This window comes from Pelodiscus sinensis, chromosome 9 (genome assembly GCF_049634645.1).
Source record: "Pelodiscus sinensis isolate JC-2024 chromosome 9, ASM4963464v1, whole genome shotgun sequence".
In the NCBI taxonomy this organism is placed as follows: Eukaryota; Metazoa; Chordata; order Testudines; family Trionychidae; genus Pelodiscus; species Pelodiscus sinensis.
The window spans coordinates 42,546,040-42,562,901 of NC_134719.1; the positions used below are offsets into that span (position 1 = coordinate 42,546,040).

The 16,862-nt window shown below is 41.7% G+C and overlaps 1 long non-coding RNA gene across 1 annotated transcript in view; it reads left to right on the forward strand.

Moving 5' to 3' along the window:
- The first annotated feature begins 11,589 nt into the window (after nucleotides 1-11,589).
- The window catches only part of LOC112545246 (uncharacterized), a 34,396-nt gene continuing 29,123 nt past the window's right edge, over nucleotides 11,590-16,862 (forward strand). Inside the window, exon 1 of the long non-coding RNA XR_012906116.1 lies at nucleotides 11,590-11,844. This is a non-coding gene — a long non-coding RNA (uncharacterized LOC112545246). The remainder of the gene's footprint in view (nucleotides 11,845-16,862) is intronic.

Here is a 16,862-nt window from a genome sequence, read left to right on the forward strand (position 1 = left end):
AGAGGACTTGTCCATTTTGTGCAAAACCCCCTTTTTGTGCAAGATCCTTATCCCCCTCCGGGAGAGAGATAAGGATCTTGCACAAAAAGGGGGTTTTGTGCAAAATAGACACGTCCACATTGCTTGTTTTTGCGCAAAAACTTCTTGCGCAAAAACGGCTCGGAGTAGATTATGCAAATGAAGTGTGGTAATATGCTAATCAATGTTTCATTTGCATTGCCTCTTCCAGCAAAAGTCTTAGTGTAGACATACCCCATTAGTCTTCATCCATCAGGCTACGGTTTAGGGTGAGAACACTTCTCTTAACATGGTATTTTTGACAACCTGGTGCATACTGAGTTTTGGCGGCTTATTTTGAAGAATGTGGTACTAAAGACAGTTGGCAACAGGATACCAGACTAAAGTTACCATGCCTAAAATCTATGTTCCTAATAATGGCTTACAACCATTAAGTGATATATAGGTCTGTTAATAGTTCATAGAATCATAAGACTGGAAAGAAGCTCAAGAGATTTTCTGGTCCAGTCCCCTGCAATCATGGCAGCACTAAGTATTATCTAGACCATCCTTGACAGGTGTATGTCTAATCTGTTCTTAAAATTAAGAAACCTCAAAATAAGAAAATCTTGTTAAATTGTTTAGCTTCTCTGGATAAGAACAAATATTTCAGCAATGGTGAGGAATCACACATCAACCATGTCACTAGTTTGAAATAGTCTGCACTCATCTAGAATATTAATTTCACTTCTCTAGTTTCACCTAGGTACTGCTCAGTGAATTATCTCTATCTTATTTAAATTTTCCTTTTAAGTTCTGCTGTATGTTATGTATTGATATTATAGTAAGATTGGAAGAGGGAAGGTGAATGTCCTTCCAGCCCATTCAATAATTTTTTCTCTCTTATTTTTTTCTATTGATCCGTTTCATTGCCTTTTTCTTCCCTCTCACTTTAACATGCCACCTACCGAGAAATCTAAAAGAAGCTGATGAGGTTACTGTTCTTGATATTTTATTCCCCCTAATAGTGGTGCTGTAGCCCACTCCAGCAAACAAGCCAGAGGAGGCTTGTGCAACCCTGGCTAATCAGTGCAAGGAGGAAACAGCCAATCAGGGCCAAACCGGGTCTTATAAAAAGGTTGCAGGACAGAGGAGAGGTCACTCTTGCTCTGGCTAGCAAAGGTGAAGGACTAGCTCCCCGTAGAGAGATACCACCTTGGACAGAGCACTGCTGGGAAGGCTCAGGAGAGCTGGAGAGAGAGGCTCCAGTCTGTTAGCTCCCAGACTACGGCCTTGATACCAGGGCCAAGAAGGTGCAAAAGACATGGGGAAGAGGCCCTGGGGAATGGCAGCAATAAAGGGGAGGGAAGGAGGGAAGGACAAGGCTGCCACTAGAGGATCCCAGAGTTGGGGCCCAGAGTGCTGGGTGGGCCTGGGTCTCCCCTCTCCACTCTTGTACCACACCTAGCCACTGCAGATCATGGCCTTTGTTGACTGTGGCTTGCCTCTGAGGCTAGAGGCTACATTTTAGAGCTGTAGTTGGTTACTTAGTAAGGTGTCAGGACTGAAGACTACTGATTCACTCTCAAAAGGGAAGAGAATGGTCTGGTAGGCACATCAGAGGGCAGTATCCAAAGAGGGTGACACAGTCCCCAAGGAGTGACATGGGTTCTGACAGTGGAGACAGCGGCGCAGAGAGCAATGACAGGCAAGACATCAGACAGGAGAAGGCACCCTGCTGAGGAACAGAACTAATTTCCTCAGCAACCAGTACGAGGCACTGCAGCAGCAAGTCAGCCCCTGCTATACCCCTCCACTCCATCTCAAATCACACAAAAAAAATGTATTGCCTAATAAGAGACACCAGTTCACACCAGATAGTTTCCAAGTTGGCTCCTGAGACTGAGGAGCTTCAACTGCCAGCTATATACTCCTAAGAGAAAGAGGTAAACTAAAAACACCATGGTCAGGTACAAGGACTCAATGCCTCCAAAAGATAATGGGACAAAATTATTTCCAATTCAATGGAAGCACCAATACAGGAAAGAGACGCTCCAAAATTATTGGGCCAAGGATCTAATCAACATGTCTTAAGGCACTCAACAAACTAAGAACCTATCAGACATGTATGAGATTGTAGGTCGCCTATGGTGGAAGAGCACTAAAAATATTTGATGTATGGTTAACAAGTGGGTAACACCTTCAGCAATTGAAACAGGGCATTTCACAATGACTGTATTACTCAACAAAACAGCAGCCTTACTTTTCACTATAGTGACAATGTAACAACTGTAAGTTTCATGAGCTTTTTTTCCCCTTCCGGCACCTAAGTTGACAATATACATTTCTAATTTTAATACTGAGAATTTTTGGTAGAGATTCTGAACTGAAACCTCTACCCAAGTATCTGATTCCCCAATGAAATGTGCACAATTCTCTTTGATTAAAATTCATGTATCATAATATGTATCATAGTATGGTTTTGCTCCATATCCTAATATATAGAGAGAAATGATTATTGTGTATTTCTTTTAAAATGGAAACCTGAAGATTTATAATATAGATTGGCAGTATATATCAGGGTCCAGGTGAATACCTGGGGAAATCAAATGTGTATGAGAAAACACCCATTTTTGTGTATTAATGGACTCATGGCATGATTCTGGAAGTAAATTATGCAGGACTGCTTTCAATAAAATATTAATATAACCATTATAAAAGTCCATTTGCAGCTAAAACACAACATGGCACAGAAAAGAAGTGACAAACACTCTTCACATCTACAATATTTTTTCTTTCCCGGGGTTTACCTAATTCTTCTTTTAAAGCATTTTAATAACCTTTTAAATAGAAAAATGGAGAAAGAAAATACAGTTTGCTAATAGGGTAGGATAGGAAGAAAAAATGTGTCTTAAAATTTGTGGGAAAGTAATTAGAAAGCACATGATACTATGGGTCCATTTTTCAGCCACACTAACAGGGCCTCCTATGAGACTATAATTTGCAGGCACAGATAATTGCAGATATAAATTTGCATCTGCAATTATATATTTTCACAGTTTATGGCATTTAGATGTCATGTACCTTATATGTAAATGACAAATTGCACCCACAAATAATTGCAGGTGCAAACCTGTGAAAATTGTAAGTGGTAAAATTGTATCTAACTGCTTCTAAACTCATGTTCATCAGGAAGCAGCAGGAATATTTGTTGGTAACACCTGATAGGAGAAAACCTGTCTTTTATAATTAAATAATTTAGCAGGGGGAGGAAGTATAGCATGAACACTACTGTATAGAAAGTTTCTTGATTGCCAGCATAATGCATATTCAAATGTTCACTATGGTATTTGTACCAAACTAACTTAAAAGAAAAACAGAGCTGAATCAGCAATATATATAACATTTATTCATGTTTTTTTATATATTTGTCTCTACTAGTGTTTTCAGCTCAAAAACCTTCTCTTTGTTCTATGGTCATTCCTTAATATTGGGTAGGCATTATTCTGTGTAATATGGGGATACCTGATTGATGATGCTCATGATCTAAGGATGCTCTTTATAAAGTGAGGTGCCCAACTTTCATCAACTTTCCGTGGGAGCTAGGTGTCTTATTGCTCTCTGTGCCTCTGGAAATAACAGTTTAAATGTATTCTTATCAAGAGTACTTAATTTAGTATCTATGGGTATGTCTACACTACCCTCCTAGTTCGAACTAGGAGGGTAATGTAGGCATACCGCACTTGCAAATGAAGCCCGGGATTTGAATTTCCCGGGCTTCATTTGCATAAGCGGGGAGCCGCCATTTTTAAATCTCCGCTGCTTCGAACCCCGTGTAGCGCGGCTACACGGGGCTCGAACTAGGTAGTTCGGACTAGGTTCCTATTCCTAACTACCGGTACACCTCGTACATAGTTCGAGCCCCGTGTAGCCGGGCTACACGGGGTTCGAAGCAGCGGGGATTTAAAAATGGCGGCTCCCCGCGTATGCAAATGAAGCCCGGGAAATTCAAATCCCGAGCTTCATTTGCAAGTGCGGTATGCCTACATTACCCCGCTAGTTCGAACTAGCGGGGTAGTGTAGACATACCCTATATGTCTAAAGTTTTTACTTGCTCAGTAAGATATGCTTGCATATAAACATATGTTTACATATAGGTTTGTCCGAATATATATGGTACAGTGAGTGCTGTTAAAAAGAAGCATTTATTATGGTGTACATTTACTATGGTGTACTTTCTATTAAATACAGGCAATACTGTGGTGCATTTATTGATTTGGTATTTATATACATTCCCACTTTAATGGTGCTAACTGCTTTTTAGGAGATCTAGAGATTAGTAAATGTAGTTATTCTGGCTGAAACGTGACACTGTTTCCAAAAACAAAATAACAAATTAACTAGCAGCATCACTTCACTGGCTTTCCACTGATCCCAGCTCAAATTGGAGCAGGATTGCAAGAGAGGATTTCATCCAGTGATCTCAGATAGTAAGTTATTCAGGGAGAGTGGGGTTTTTAAAAACAAACAAACATACATACAAACGTACAAACAAACAAACAAAACTTGTTTTTAAGTGTCAAGTCATAGTGCGTCTAGTATTTTCACACACAGCTCTGGAGATGATACAGTAGCAACATGCGCATTCCTGAAACAAACAAGGCATCAAGAATACACTCTGTTGCAATGTGCCCCAAAGTAACATATGGTATATGGGATGCTATGTTTACCTGTGCCTCCACAGGTATGGGTGATTACAGCTCCTATTGGGTGCAAATCATCGTTCCCAGCCAATGGAAGCAGCAAGAAGCAGTGTCCCGGTTTGCGCTGCTTCCTGATGCTCCCATTGGCCAGGAATGGTGATCCACAGCCAATGGAAGCTGCAGTCTCCCACAAGTAAATATAGTGGTGGCAGCTAGCCAGGGGCTAACCCTTCCAAACTGCCACCATTTTATTGCCCATCCCTGGAATAACAGAATAAATGTTTGCATAAAATGCATATTGACGTGTCAGCTAAAATTAACATAATCTTAGCTCTTTTATGAATTCTTCGGGATTTTGTTTTGTTTTTCATAAGTAACAGATTGGACTAGAACATCTTCTGAGTCAGCATGATTTCCTCAGGTCACCTACTCCTTAGTGCAGTGGTCACCAACCAGTAGATCAGATTCTACTGGTAGATCTTGGAGCCTCTGGGAGGTGATCTTGACTGGTTTGGCCAAGAGGCTATCAAGTGCAGCACTTCAGCTGCCTCTCCCCTGACTGCTGTGCACCTCCTACCCTTTGCCTTGAAGATGTTTTCCTCTCCCACCCTGTATTCTATCTCTGCAGAATGGGGGTGTGGGCACAACAGGGTTTAGGATGGAGGGAGTTTGCTGGCGGCTTTTGAGAGTGGTGCAGGGCCAGAGCAGGGGTGAGCCTGCCTTAGCCCCACTGCACCACCACAAAGGAGCCACCTTTGGTAAGCAGTGTCCAGCTGGAGCCTGTATCCTTTAATCCCTATCCCAGTTATGTACCCCCTCCTGCACCCCAAGCCCCTGCCCTAGCCCTGAGCATCCCTAGACCCAAACTCCCTTACAGAGCCTTACCCTGAACCTCCTCCTGCACCCCAACCCCTGCCTCAGCCTCAGCTCAGAGCCCTTCTTCTGCTCCAGATTCCTTAGCCCAAGACCAAAGCCTCTGCCCCAACCCTCTCCCCTTTCCTGATGAAAGGAAGGAAGGGTGGGAGAGGGAGGAAGGATGGAGTGAGCAGGGGCGGGGCTTTGGAGAAGAGGCACGAAGAAGGTGGGGCAAAGGTATTTGGGTTTGAGGTAGATCCTGGATTGCACTTAAATTCAAAAAGAGATCTCATACTTTAAAAGGTTGGAGACCACTGCCTTAGTGTACAACAAACAGGTGTCATTTGACACAAAGAAGATGAGATTAAGAAATCACTAGTGATCCTTTACGTGCAAAGAAGTACAGCTTGAGATTTTGTTTTGCTGAGCAAAGCATAACCCAATCGTGCATAAATGACATCAACCTTTCTTGAAGAAACAGAGTTCTGCATCTTATCTACAGCATATTTAAAGCAACACTGCAAAAATAATTAAACATTTTCTAATGTCAGAGGCAAAAAGTTCTTTGTGTGTCTATGGAAGAAGTGGTGGCATTGCAAGATAGGAAATATTTTAAATAACCACTTCTTACCAACTACCCAAAATATAGATTAAAGCTGCAATCACACCAAAGAAAAGGTGAGGTGGCATTGCTAATTTGTCACAAACAAATAATTGGAAGAAGGGAGGAAAAAAGCCTCATGAATATAAAAAATATAATTGTTTTATTGAGAAACTAGAACAATGTTCTTTCATGTGTACATTTAATTGAGATTAATTCTGAAGGTCAAATATGGGAATGAGAGAAGTCAGAAAATGAACCAGCATAAAACATTTCTCATGAAAAGATATGCTTTACAGTCAGTTATGTACGTTTGGAAGACTGAAAAAAATCTAACTCTGTCACGCTATTTTCAATTTCTTATTCACTGATGAAGATATTAAAGAATCTAAAGCTACTTGCAAAATGTATGAGTAAGTATTATGAAGAAATGAGCATGACCAAGACCAAAGAGAAAGTTCAACTGGTTGCCAAGACATGTCAAAAAGTCCAGAAAAACTTGGAATCATTGTGGTCTAGTCTGACCTCCTACAAAACATCGGCCACAGAATTTACCCAAGATAATTTATAAAGCAGAGCTTTTAGAAAAACATCCAATCTTGACTTTAAAATGGTCAGTGATAGAAAATTTACCTTGACTGTTGGGAAATTATTTCAATGATCAATGTTTCTCACTGTTAAAAATGTATTCCTTACTTCCAGTTAGAATTTGTCTAATTTAAATTCCGGGTATTTGGATAATATTTACTTTTCTTTGCTAAACTGCAGAGACCATTATTAATTATTTGTTCCCCCCAGTAGATATTGACTATAATCAATTCACCTCTTAACCTTCTCATTGTTTAGCTAAATAGGTTAAGTCTGTTTGGAGTCTATCACTACATGCTTCCTAGTATTTTAATCATTCTTCTGGCTCTTCTCTGAACTCTTTTTCAATTTATCAACATCTTTCTTGAATTGAGGGCACAACAACTGGATGTAGTATTTCAGCAAAAGTTGCACGACTTCCAAAAAAGAGAGGTAAAAGAAACCACTACACCATGGGTGGGCAACCTTTTCTGGGTCAGGGGCCAGTGAGCCACAGAAAAATCAGTCAGGAGCCATACGCAAAAAAACCCCAAACCATCATGAATGTGGTACCCAACTGATAAGCCAAAAAAAAAAACCCCACTCACCTCACTCATGCAAGTTGGGGTGCAAGTGTTCCCTTTGCACTCTAGCCCAATGGAGGAAAGGGGAAGTGCCAAGATTCAGGGTTTATGCTCAGGGATGGATTATCTCTTCTGGGGTTCTACAGAGAGAAGATTTTGTGGGTTTTGTAGGGTTCTTCTAGGCTCTGGGCTGGGGCCAAAAACAAGGGCTTCAGTGGGTAGGAGGGGGCTGCTGAGGAGCAGCCAAGGGGAGAGGGTGCATGGTCTGGGTGGGTGGTAAGCTGCACGAATGGGGTGGGGTGCTGGGTCTGAGCAAGAAGTAGGATGCAGGTGCAGGATGAGGATGGAGATGAAGGGTCTGGGCAGGAGACAGGGTGCAGGACTAGGATGTGATTCCTGGCCAGTGGGAGCAATGGGTGGGGCATGCCTGCAAGCCAAGACAGGGACAGAGCTTTCCTGTGCTGCCATTCTCCTGGCCAGGGAGAAAGGGGAATGGCAGCTTGCAAAGCTGCTTCTTCCCCTCTGCCAGGCAGAGTCCATGGGCTGAATGAGGCCAATGGCTCGCCTTGATGCAACCTTGAAGTCTCTTCCCCCAGCACTGGGATACTTGCGCAGGCTCGCACTGCTATTGGGATGGGGGGAACCCGAGCCTCGCAGCCCAGATCCAGCCCATGGGTTCCTCACTCATGCTCTACACCTACTCAAGATTTCCCTCTTTATACGTTCCAGGATTGCAGTTGGATATTTGACCACAGCATCACATGTGAATTTATCTTCAGCTAATTATTGACAACAACCCCTAGATCTTCTCCGGGGTCACTGCTTCCTAGGATAGAGTTCCCCACACTGTAATTCAGGCTTATATGCCTGGTTTTCAGAGGTGCACATTTACTGTTAGACATATTAAAACACATTGTTTCCTTTTGCCCAGTTTACAAAGTGCTCCAGATCATTCTGTATCCGTGACCCGTCCTCCTCATTATTTACCACTCTCCCAATTTTTGTGTCACCTGGAATCTTAGCAGTGATGATTTTATGCTTTTCTGTCATTAATAAAGTTCTTCAATAGAGTAGGGCCAAGAACAGATCTCAGTGAGACCCCCACTGGAAAAACACCTGCTTAATGATGATTCCCCATTTACAAACATAGGTTGTACCTTCCTGGTCTGGCACCCTGGGCATTGACTGAGTGGCCGTGGGGGAATGGTACTCAGGAGGACACAGCCATTATAAATTAAATTAATGGAGATTGCCTATCTCCTAGGACTGGAAGGGACCTTGAAAGGTCAACAAGTCCAGTCCCCTGTCCTCACAGGAGGACCAAGTACCATCCCTGACAAATTTTTGCTCCAAATGGCTTCCACAAGGATTGAACTCACCTTGGGTTTAGCAGGCCAATGCTCAAACCACTGAGCTATCCCTCTCCCCTATGGAGCCCTGCAACTGAAAACACAACCCTGCAGCTGCCAGGCTGCGCTCTTGGCCCCGCTGCTGGCAATGGCTCTCGGCCCCCACAGGACTTCATTCCTGCCTTTCACTGCTGGCCATAAGGCTGTGCTCCTAGCCCCTGTTCACAGGGCTCCACAACCTCTTCCCCTGAGCATCCCCTGTCCCCACATCTCTGCCTTCTTCCCTGAGCTTGAAAGCTGCTATTTGTGGTGCCCCAGAAGCTCTGGAAAGGAAGAGGAGGCGTTGCTGAGCATGGGGCCCAGATTTTCCCCATGAGTGCTCCAGCCCAGGAACACCCACAGGGATGATGGACCACAGATGTTGCTGGACTATGGAAGGCTGGACTATGGAGGTCAAACCTCTACATTCTGAGATCTATTAGCCAGGTTTACATCTGTTTAACGTATTCCATGTCTGAGTATTTTATATCACAACTATGACTTTTACTAACCAAACATGTAGTCTTATCATACAAAAAGTAGTCTGACAGGATTTATTTTCCATAAATTATGTTGGTTTACCTTATTCATGTCACCTTCCATTAATTTTTATTAATTCAGTTCCATATCAGTTGTGCCTTTACATTGCCAGGAATTAATGTCAAGCTGACAAACTGATCACCCCCTTTAACCTTTTTAAAAATTGGCACAACATTAATGTTCTTCTAGTTTTTTGGGACTCTCCCTTCAAGACTTATTGGAAATGAACTCTAGCAGTCCAGGCAGTTCCTCAGCCAACTCTTCCAAATCTATCAAAAGTGTTACATATCTCCTGCTTTAAAAATGTCTATAATTTTGGTAGCTATCATTTAGCATCCTACAGAGATAGTAGTGGAATAGAAAGAGTATTTTCATCACCATAAGATGAAATATATTGTCTGTTTCCCTCCCCCCCCCCCCCCCCCGCAAAATAGAATAGAAATATTTATTGCACATGCCTGCCTCTTCTACATTATTATTGATAAATTCATAATTTCCATCTACTAACAGAACAATACAATTGTCAGGATTTTTGGTTCCAAATGTATTTTAAATACCTCCTTGTGACCCTTAGCTCTGTTAGTCATAGATTTCTCCTTGTGCCCCTTTGCTTTTGTTATTAGGATTATACAGTTTCCAATGTTTTATTTGTATTCATTACTATCAACTCCCCTTTTCCTCCATTTGTTATATATTGTTTTTGTAGCTGCCTACACTACTACTCTAAATCAGGTGAGATTTAAAATCTACTTTTAATTTTTATTCTATGCTCAGGTCCTTGTTCTCTGTTGGAACAAGGTCTAATAAAGAATTCTCTTATGCTGGCTAGGGGTATTTTTGAGCTACGAAATTGTCATCTACAATATTTAGAAAGTCGAAGGATAATTTATCATTGGCAGCATGAGACCTACAGTATGTATGACTAAAATTAGTGTCCCCAATGATCATGTAGTTTCCCCTCCCCGATACATTATAGCTAAGCATGTAAGCAGGTGATCATCCTGTTAGCTCCTCTAAAATGTGTGTGTGTGTGTGAGAGAGAGAGTGAATGTGAGCATGAGTGTGTGTGTGTGACAGAGAGAGAGAGAGAAACTACTAGGAACCACACATCACCATATTAATCATTAATTTCCAACGTGATTGTTGGCAAAAATTAAAAAAAAAACATATTTTGGCCCAACTTAAGAATGATATGAAAAATAATAACAATTACTTTATTATGTGATAGCTATCTATCCCTTTACTCTCCCTTTGGCTCAATCAAGCTAAAACTAGCTGGCGTAAAGCACCACAGTGATTAAACAACAAGGAGCCCTGTGGCAATTTAGAGACTTACAGATTAATAAATAAAAACTAACATGGCTATCCCTCCGAGACTTTTAACCCAGTGGTTAAACATTTCAAAATTATTCAAGGAATATAGATACATGTACACCCTTAAAAGTATGGAAGATGCATTTAAAATCCTTCAAATGATTTCACAATCTAAACCGTTTGGTGTTGTAGACAGGTGGCAGTAAGAGCTTTAAACTGTCTTAAAGTTTACACATTCAAAACTAGAAAGACTAGCATGGCTTATTTTGTTAATTAGCAAACAATCTCATTGTGTTCCTTATCTTGTGACCATAAAATGATTTTTTTAAGAAACAGAAATAGTTTCCATGTACAATAACAGCTCATTTTCTTTAGTCACTCAAACGTGTTTCAGTAAATCCTCATGTATTTGTAAAGATATGTATTATGTGTTGTAATCTATTTTTGGTCCAAGAATATTTACTAAAATAGTTGCAAATATTTACCTATGAAATGAGAGAAAGTTAATTTATCTTTTATAGTTCTAAGTGTCTTATAATCATGCCTGCTTCATCCATGCAGTGAACACAACTTTAGGAGATGCAGGTGAAATATTGTGACCTTACAAAAAACATAGCTGTGTCCATAATTATGCTTATAAAAACGAGCATGATTATTCGAAAAATTAACACATACAAAATTAGTTTTGAGAGAGAGTTCTCCAGGTAAAGAAGGAGCAAATATGGGACCCTTGAGGTAAATGGCTGTCTGTGACGTGTGTTTGGGGGTTACTTGCTGTGGGCTGAGCTTGTGTTTGTCTGTTTGTTTGTTTGTTTGAAGGAGCATGTGCTGTGGCCACAGTGTGAGCTTCTAAAGGTTTGAAATCTAGAAGCCTCTGTTAATTGACTGAGCCTTAGTCAGGGGGGCGGGGCTATCAGGCAGGCCGGGGCTTTATAAAGCAGTGAGTCAGTAACCAGGGAGCTTTGAGAGGGAGTTTGGAAGGGCAAAGGGAAGGGGCCAAGGTACACTTGTCATTCTTTTTAGTTTAGTTTAAACATTTTAAATCAGGAATTTTTGATTAACTAGAAACCCTATCAATAACCTAGGTAGCTGTAGGAAAGAATGCAGGCAGAAGCTCAGCAGCAGAGTGAGGGCTATCCTGTTTACTGCACTCAGTGTAGCATGTATGAATACCTGCCCTGTGGGTGAGTGGCCTATATGTGCATTCGGTGCAAGGAGCTCCTGGCCCTCAGAGACCGCATACAGGCTTTGGAGGCCAGGATGGCTGAACTGGAGGATCTGAGGGAGACAGAAAGGTACGTAAATGAGGCTTTCCAGGACACTGTAGAATTGTCCCACCTCCAGTCAGACAGCCCCTGCGCTATCAAGGAGGATGAAAGGCTCAGAGAAGGAGAGTAGTCAATGGGAGCAGAGGGGGGAAATCTTCCCATAGTCAGGACCCTCCTTCCAGATGTTGTTATAAATGTTTAATGAGTAATAGGCAATGCATTTTTTTTTATTATTTTTGCACTGCTTGACTTGTTCCTTAACTGAGATTTTGTGTTTTGATGATCATACAGGCCCAAAAGTTTCAATTATTGGTTATATGGCTCTTCAGTGCCAATCTATCCTAAGGCCCCTTTTGCTAAATGCCATATATGCACATAATAAGAGAGAGAGTCTCTGCCCCAAGAATTTACATTTTTAGTTGCTTAAATGGGCCATAAGGGGAGTTTTGGCCTTTGTCTGTCCCTCTGCACAGGACTAAATTTCATCAATTGAGATGTTAATATACTTCTATGTTGGTTATTGGTTTTGGACAGAGACTTGCATTCTGTCTTGCATTGTTTTAAGTTAATTGTCTATCTAGCTGCATAAAATTAGGACAGTGGTTCTGAAGTCTTTTGAAAATGTTCAAGAGTAGATGGTGATGCTCCAGTAGCTGCAAAATAAATGTTCCATCATAGTAATAAGTGCAGGTCAGGGTGTTATTAATTACTATTACTATTATTTTAAGTTAGACTCTGAGGTGCCACAGGACTCCTCATTGTTTTCAAAGTTACAGACTAACATGTCTACCCCTCTGAGACTTATTATTTTAAGACACTTTTATAACTGGAGAAATGATTAGGGAAATTACCATTTCATTCAGGTGGTGGAACGGCTGAGTGAAAATAATTTTTGTGTAATTACACTGGAGCGCTTATATATCAACCCCCAATGGATTCAGTCACACTACATCTTTTTTTCCTGATGCAATCAAACAAAAAGTTTTGACATTTTTCTTCTTAACTGGCCCACCAACAAGGGGGAGGGAAAAGAGGTGACAACTGTCCAGGGGCCCAAACAAATTACAAAGGTGACAGAGGCTCTGGCCGATGCTGCTGTAGCTCTGCCTGCTCTGGGGGAAAGTATCTCTTGATTCAAAGATACTTTGGGTTTTCCCCCATGCAGGTTCTGGGTTGAGTTTACTCGGCCTGTTTCTTCATATGTATATTTTGGAGTCAAGCAAACAAACACAGTATGGCAAAAAGTAGATGTTGCTTTAAATTGTTTCCCAATCATTTGAACATTTTTAAATGGAAGGCTGGGTCCAGCATATTATGAAGATAGCACTGTAATTTTAATGTCAGTGTATAAACAACTAGTAGCTAGTTCAACCTAACTTGGTAGTAGAGAAACTGAGGCTTTTTCATGAGATTTCTAATGTACATTTTCCCCTCTTTCTTTAGCTAAAGATTCAGTTCCAGATCTGTTCTCTACTGTACCTATCACTTTTTTCATTACACGGAGTCTTTTTCTTTCCCAAATCATTGTTTCTACAGGATAAAAAAAAGATGGATATAAAGGATACAATATGATGCTGGAAGCTGCAAGTCATAAATAGAAAGGATGAGCAAAATGCTAAGTTTGAGAAAGAATGACTAGAATTGGTGAAATGCATACAACAGGAATATAAACAAAATATAAAATAAATCTTATAAAAGGTGACTATGGTGCTGTTGAGGTTTGTGCATTATTAGCAAATTTACCAAAGTTATCAGGGGAGCAAAAAGAAACCAGTGAAAGTGTTCTGGAAGCAAAAATAGATGAAAAAGGAAACATAGAAGCAGACTGAACATTCTCTTGCAAAATTGCTTTTCCCCAATATTTTAGGTGGCATTCAAGATCTGTAAATTGTGCCATTATCAAAATAGTGTTGTATAGTTTATTGCGAAGTGTTTCCTCTGTTTCAGAAGAAATGAGGGACTGTGTAGCCATTCAGCAATAAGATTGTCAAAAATGCCAAGAAAAAGGGACAGAACAAAAAAGAACAAGGTAGTTTTGAACAACAGTATTCAGTAAAGAAGTCTCAGAGGGGTAGTTGTGTTAGTATGAAAATTAAAAAAAAAAAGAGTAGTCCTGTAACACTTTAGGGCTCATCTAGACTACTGAAAAGATTTGAAAGAGGATATGAAAATTCTGTGGGAATTTGCATATCTTCCTCTGATCTCATTTTCGAAAGCGGAGGTTTCTGTGGCATTTCGAAAAAGGAGTCGGTTGCCGAAAAAAACGCGTCTTGACTACTTTTACTTTCAAAAGCAGAGCTTTTGAAAGTGAGATTGAATCTTCTCTGTCGTCTAGATGAGCCCTTAGAGACTAATAAATATAGTATCATGAGCTTCATGGGCAAAACATGGGTTTTGCCGACTAAAGGTCATGATACTATATATATATATATATATATATATATATATATATATATATATATATATATATATATATATTAGTCTCCAAGGGCAAGTCTACTCTAGGGAATTATTTCCAAATAACTTATTTCCAAATAACAACTCCCAAAAATAACAATTTTGAAATAGCACGTCCACACCTCATGGTAGCATAGAAATAGCACAGAATTATTTTTAAATAGCACATCCACACTGATTGGAGCCTGCATCGCATTTAAATCCCCCAGATGCACTCCGAGGAGAGCATCAGGAAGGCAGACACTTCCCATAGCTGCTTACTGAGGCTAGTTGAGACACGTGCTTGAAATGGTTCTCTGTACAGCCAAATCTCCCATGCCACTTCTCAACTGCCTGCCTCTTTTCTGGACACCAAACTCACGCTGTGTGCTCTGGTTGTCCTTGTGGCACACAGCACTGACAACATGGAGCAAGAGCTGCTGCAAAGCAGTGCCAAGGTCATGGCCTCATGCTGTGCCTCATGGTGCAGTTTATCCACACTGCCCATGAGCTGCTTCATGATGACAACAACCAGCCCAGACTGGGGGACCTTTTCATTCAGGCCCTGGCACTCCTGATGCAGCAAATGATCCTCAATCCCCTGCACACAGTGGAATGCTGCTTCTGGTGGTGGGAGACCAGTTCTGACCACATCGTCCTGCAGGGATGAATCGACCCGCAGTGGCTCCAGAACTTCCACATGCAGAAGGCCACCTTCCTGGAGCTCGGTGAATGGCTTGCCCCTGCCCTCAGGATGAAAGGACACCCAGCTGAGACCCACCATCCCCCTGTAGAGCTTGCAGAAGCTCGTTGCCATCACCCTATAGAAGCTCCCCATGCTAGACAGCTACTGCTCCATGAAGAACCAGTTCAGCATGGAGAAATCTATGCCTGTGGCCATGTTCATGCAGGTGGTCAAGGCCATCAACACGATATTGCTATGGAGAGTTGACACCCTGGGGAATGTCAACCCCATCATCACTAGCTTTGCCACCATGGGCTTCCCCAACTGAGAGGAGGCCATAGACAGCACCCACATTCCCATCCTAACCTCCAACCACTGTGTATCAGACTATACAAAACAGAAAGGGGTACCTGTCGATGGTGCCACAGTCCCTGGTGGACCACAAGGGAAGGTTCATAGACATTTACATTGGATGGTGGGGGAAGGCACACAATGCCTGCATATTCTGAAACTAAAGCCTGTTCTAGAGGATGCACACTGGCACTTTTCTCCCTGACCACAACCTCAAAGGACAGGGATGTGGACATGTCCATGTGTATCCTGGATGACACAGGCTACTCCTTGCTCCCATGGATCATGAAGCCTTATGTGGGCAGCCTGGACCCCACCCAGGAGAACTTCAATGCCAGGCTCATCAGGTGCTGCATGGTGGTCAAGTGTGCCTCCGTCCACCTAAAGGGGAGGTTCAGAAGTCTCCTTCCTTCAGGTGCAGCCCAGACAAAAGACCTAGGCCCCTGCTTTCCTATTCTTTTTTAAGGAATTGAGGCCACTCCCTACCAACCACTGCTCAGATTTAAGGACAATAGAGATTGTTTAACAGTTGATCATCAAAACATCCAGGGTAACACTCTCCATGTCTCTCATTCACACATTTAAAACCCACAAAGTATTCCCCATTCCGTATGCCTAAATTTACATTGAAAATGATACATATGTCAAAGTAAGATGAACAGAACCAGCAGATCATGACATGAAGACTGATAATTTACATGAAATAATTTGCTCAAAGCACCTTTGACTTATGTATATTCATGTCCATAAGTCCATTCCATAAAGCATGGGTCGGGGGAGGTCCATTACACCTGGTGTGCCCTTTCTTTGCCAGGCTGGTGTCATCTGGCCATACACGTTGGTGTTCCACGTCCTAGTGCCTAGATCCAGGATGTTGGTCTCTTTCCCCAGACCTCAATGCGAGAACCAGGTTCTCTGCACAAGTCCAGGCAGTGACCTCTTTTGCTCCTGGCTAGGGGCATTGGAAGGTGCTGCAGGAGTGCTGGCAGCCATGGAGAGCACCGAGGGAATGCTGGGATCACTAATGGCTCCAATACAGAGTGCTGTGTGGCACAGGGCTAGCAGGGCTGACCTGGTACCACGAGCCCTTTCCCTTCTGCCCTGCAGCTTTAAACTCTTCAGGAGAAGGGGAGCATTGGAGTTGTCAGGGGTGTAGCCAGAGTGACCACAAATGCAGCTGTGAGAGGCCTCTAGAGGCCAATTATTTTGAAATAGCAACAGGTAAGCGTCCACACTAATGCTATTTTGAAATACAATTTTGAAATGAGTGTTATTCCTCATGACAAGCAGGAGTTCAGAATTCAAAATAACCAGCCCGTTATTTGAAGTAGCATGGACGCTCCACTTGTTAATTTGAAATAAGAGGAGTTACCTTGAACTAACTCCCTTGTGTAGACCAGGGCTCAGGTGCTACAAGACTACTCAGTAAAGAAGGTAACAATAGGCCTACTATTGAATGAGTAGTAAATAGTAGAGCTAATCAAAATTACTTCGAAGATCCTTTTCAACAAATACAATTCAAAATTATTTTTTAAAATCAACAATTTTTTTTAATTTCAATGTAAGGGGAAAT